The sequence below is a fragment of the Phoenix dactylifera genome, chromosome 4 (genome assembly GCF_051530095.1).
Source record: "Phoenix dactylifera cultivar Ajwa chromosome 4, Ajwa_hap1_PhDact_Kaust_v1.1, whole genome shotgun sequence".
In the NCBI taxonomy this organism is placed as follows: domain Eukaryota; kingdom Viridiplantae; phylum Streptophyta; class Magnoliopsida; order Arecales; family Arecaceae; genus Phoenix; species Phoenix dactylifera.
The window spans coordinates 23,536,299-23,541,284 of NC_143193.1; the positions used below are offsets into that span (position 1 = coordinate 23,536,299).

General features: G+C 41.4%; 1 non-coding gene across 1 annotated transcript; it reads right to left on the bottom strand.

The window, feature by feature from the left end:
- Positions 1-276: 276 nt before the first annotated feature.
- Positions 277-382, bottom strand: LOC149753736 (small nucleolar RNA R71). The gene has a single exon (XR_016409311.1). It is a non-coding gene; the product is annotated as a small nucleolar RNA R71 (small nucleolar RNA).
- Between the last annotated feature and the right edge of the window lie 4,604 nt (positions 383-4,986).

A 4,986-nucleotide genomic window follows, 5' to 3' on the forward strand; every position in this document is an offset into this window, starting at 1 on the left:
ACGAAATAAAGTCTAGTGTGATCCAAATGCTCCCATCTTTTTATGGGCTCACCAACGAAGAACCATATAAACACCTAGATGAATTCCTTGAGATTTGCACCACTGTCAAGATTCAGAACTTCACTGATGATGCTTTGAAACTTAGATTATTCCCTTTCTTCCTTAAAGATAGAGCCAAACAATGGCTGAATTCTTTAGAAGCTAACTCGATTCGTTCTTGGGATCAAATGCAACAAGAATTTCTTAAAAAATACTTTCCCATAGGAAGAACGAACCAGTTTAGACGTGCCATTACAAGCTTCTCCCAAACTGAGGGAGAAGAATTTCATGAAACTTGGAAGAGATTTTGGGACCTAATCCGTAAATGCCCTCATCATCAAATACTTAAGTGGCAGCTAGTGCAATATTTCTATGACGGATTGACTGAACGAAACCGTCAGATGATCGATGCTGCATGCGGGGGTACTTTCATGCTTCAAAATGAGCATGAAGCATGGCAATTATTTGAAAATCTTAATGAAAACTCCCTCCACCATGCTTCCTGTTCTCGTCAAGTACCCCCGAGTTCTCAAAGAAAAGGGACCATTTGTGAAATAAGTCATTCCATGGACCTGTTTAGCAAGGTAGATGCATTGTCCCATAAGATTGATCAATTGATGATAGGAGGACATATCGTTAGCTCATCCCAAGCACAAGTGTGTGCTATCTGTTCTAGCCCATCGCACCCTATTCATGAGTGCCCCTCAGCGCCCCAATTCCCCGAACTCATGCAAGAACATATCAATGCTGCTCAGACACAGCCTAGACCGGGTAATGACCCATTTTCCAATACATATAACCGGGATGGCGGAATCATCCAAATTTTTCTTGGAGGCAGCAAGCTTCGAATAATGTCCAACCCTACTCCCAAAATTTTCATCTCTACCGTCCCTCAACTCAATTTCAACACCCTCCTCCTCCAACCCAAAAAAATACAGCCTTTGAGGAGAAAGTATTGACTGCCCTTCAAGATTTGGAGGCAAACACACAACTATTGCACTCTCACACGCAATCAATTGCTAAGCTAGAATCCCAAATGGGTCAACTAGCGAATGTATTAAACAAGCGAGAGGAAGGTAAGCTTCCAAGTCAACCAATGAGTAATCCTAGGGGACAATACGTGGCTCAAGAAACTCGACTAAATAATGAGCAAGCTAATGCTTTGACTACCCTAAGGAGTGGACGTATAATAGATAATAAGGTTGGGGAGGGTAACAATAAGGAAGGTGAAGAAGAGGAGAGGAATGTATCACATGAAAACCCAAAACCTTCTTCAGCTAGTCCACCATCTGCCACAACCCACATTCCAAAGGCTCCATTCCCTGAAGCACTTAATGCACCCTCTCCCTTTGGCAAGAAGGGAACTTCATTAGAAGAGATGAGGAGGTCTTCAAACAAGTTAAAATCAACTTCCCACTCCTTGATGCCATCAAACAAGTTCCCTCCTATGCCAAATTTCTCAAAGACCTTTGCACCCAAAAGCGAAAATCTAGGACACATGTGCCTAAAAAGGTCCTCCTAACTGAGCAGGTAAGTTCCATTCTCCAACACAACACCCCTCCAAAGTTCAAAGATCCTGGTGCTCCCACTATTTCCTGTGTCATAGGAAATAACTCCATCGACCGAGCACTTTTAGATCTAGGGGCAAGTGTGAATCTTCTACCCTATTCAGTCTATGAGAAATTTGGATTAGGTGAATTAAAACCTACCTCAGTGTCCTTACAATTGGCTGATCGATCTGTGAAGATACCACGGGGGATGATTGAAGATGTTCTTGTCAAGGTAGACAAATTCTATTTTCTATTAGATTTTATCGTCCTTGATATGGAACATGTGCCCAATTTAAAAAAATAAATCTCTGTGATTCTTGATCGTCCCTTTTTAGCGACAGCCAATGCATGTATCAACTGTAGAACTGGGGCAATGGATATATCATTTGGAAACATAAAAATTAAGTTGAATGTGTTTCATGCCACTGACCAACATGTGAGGAAAGACGAGTGTTGCCTAATTGACGAAATGGATGATCTTGTAAAGGAAGCCCTTCCCTATATCTTAGCGGATGACCCCCTAGAGGCATGCTTGGCCCATTTTGACATTGACAACTTTGATATAGACAAGGCCGTAGAAGAAGTTAACATCTTACTCGACAATCAATCTCCTATGAGTTCCCTTCCTTGGAAGATCCGACCTGAACCCCTTCCCCCCATTGCTAGCACACCACTTTGTCCTTCCATTGATTCTCCACCTAAACTTGAGTTGAAGCCACTTCCGACAAATCTTAAGTATGCCTTTCTAGAACCAGAAGATATTCTCCCTGTAATCATCGCAGCCAACTTATCTACTAAACAGGAGGGTAAACTTTTAAGGGTGCTAGAAGAGAATAAACATGCCATAGGATGGTCTGTAGCCGATTTGAAAGGGGTTGACCCCTCTGTTTGTATGCATCGAATTCATCTCGAAGATGATGCAAAGCCCACCCGAGAAATGCAAAGAAGACTCAATCCTAACATGAAGGAGGTAGTCAAGAAAGAAGTGGTGAAGTTATTAGATGCCGGAATCATTTATCCAATTTCTGATAGTAAGTGGGTGAGTCCGACACAAGTGGTACCCAAGAAATCAGGTATCACTGTGGTTGAAAATACGGAAGGAGAATTGATACAAACACGCACAACCACGGGTTGGCGCGTGTGTATTGACTACAGAAAACTTAATTCGATGACTAGGAAAGACCATTTTCCTCTACCTTTCATAGATCAAATTTTGGAACGGTTGGCTGGTCAAGGTTTCTACTGCTTCTTAGATGGTTATTCTGGATATAATCAAGTACCTGTTTACCCGGACGATCAAGAGAAAACCACTTTTACTTGCCCATTTGGGACATTTGCATATAGGAGGATGCCTTTTGGACTATGCAATGCACTTGCAACTTTTCAACGATGCATGATGGCCATTTTTTCAGATATGGTGGAAAATTTTCTAGAAGTGTTCATTGATGATTTCTCAGTTTTTGGCCTATCTTTTGACGATTGTCTGAATAATTTGACCTTAGTTTTGAAAAGATGTAAGGAGACCAACCTAGTATTAAGTTGGAAAAAGAGCCATTTCATGGTTCAAGAAGGCATAGTTTTAGGACACGTCGTGTCCAAGAGGGAAATTGAAGTAGATAAAGCCAAAGTCGATCTTATTTCCAATCTTCCTCCACCCAAAACTGTGAAACAAATCCGATCATTCCTTGGCCATGCTGGCTTCTACCGTCGCTTCATTCAGGATTTCAGTAAAATTTCCAAACCCTTGTGCAATCTTCTTGCCAAGGACACTCCCTTTGTCTTTAATGAAGCATGCAAAGAGGCATTTGAAATTCTTCGCTCGAAATTGACCACTGCACCTATCATACGGCCTCCTAATTGGACCCTTCCATTTGAACTGATGTGTGACGCATCTGACTATGCCATTGGGGCAGTTTTAGGGCAACGGCTAGATAAGGTACCTCATGTCATCTACTACTCTAGTAAAGCACTCTCAGATGCACAATTGAACTACACCACCACTGAGAAAGAATTGCTAGCTGTAGTATTCGTGCTAGACAAGTTTCGATCTTACCTATTAGGATCCAAGGTTACCGTATTCACTGGTCATGCTGCCCTTCGACACCTTCTTGCAAAGAAGGACACCAAACCCCGTCTGATTCGATGGATTCTTTTACTACAAGAATTTGATCTAGAAATTTGTGACAAGAAAAAAACTGCAAATGTCGTAGCAGACCACTTATCTAGGATTCTTCTTGAGCCCTCTAAGAATACCTCACCCTTACATGATGCTTTCCCAGATGAACAATTATTTGGGGTACAAGGAATGAAAATGCCATGGTTTGCAAACATAGTAAATTTCCTTGCCATAGGACGAATTCCTGATGATTGGTCAACTCAAGACAAGAACCGATTCTTTTCACAAGTAAAGTTCTATTATTGGGATGATCCCGATCTATTCAAGTATTGTTCCGATCAAGTAATCCGTCGATGTGTCCCCGAATGCGAATTTCAAAGTATTCTTTCATTCTGCCATTCACAAGTTTGTGAGGGACATTTTGGGGGTAGAAAAACTGCAGCAAAAGTTTTACAGAGTGGATTTTATTGGCCCACACTTTTCAAAGATGCCCATAACTTTTTCCAAACTTGTGAACAGTGCCAACGGATGGGTACCATCTCCCGTAGAGATATGATGCCTCTCAATCCTATTTTAATTGTAGAAATCTTTGATGTATGGGGTATTGACTTTATGGGCCCTTTCCCACCATCCTTTGGTTTCGAATATATTCTTGTAGGGGTTGATTATGTTTCAAAATGGGTAGAAGCTGTCGCCACTAAAACTAATGACCACAAGGTTGTGATTAAATTTTTACATGAAAACATCTTTTGTCGTTTTGGCACACCCCGAGCCATCATCAGTGATGGGGGATCTCATTTTTGCAACCGGTCTTTCGAGGCTTTGGCTCACATATAACATCACCCACAAAGTTGCTACCCCATACCATCCCCAAACGAGTGGACAAGTCGAGGTATCCAATAGAGAGTTAAAACACATCTTAGAAAAAACGGTACGTCCCGATAGGAAAGATTGGTCTCAAAGGATAAATGATGCACTCTGGGCCTATCGTACTGCCTACAAAATTCCTATTGGCATGTCTCCCTACCGATTAGTTTTTGGAAAAGCTTGTCACTTACCCGTAGAACTTGAACATAGAGCTTTCTAGGCTATCAAAAAGTTTAACTTAGACAAGGCAGTAGCTGGTCCTCACCGAAAACTCCAATTAAGTGAACTTGAAGAATTGCGCAATGAGGCTTATGAAAATGCTAAAATTTATAAAGCAAGGACTAAGGCTTTTCATGATAAAAATATTAACCGTAAGTCCTTCGAACCTGGTCAAAAGGTTTGGCTATTCAATTC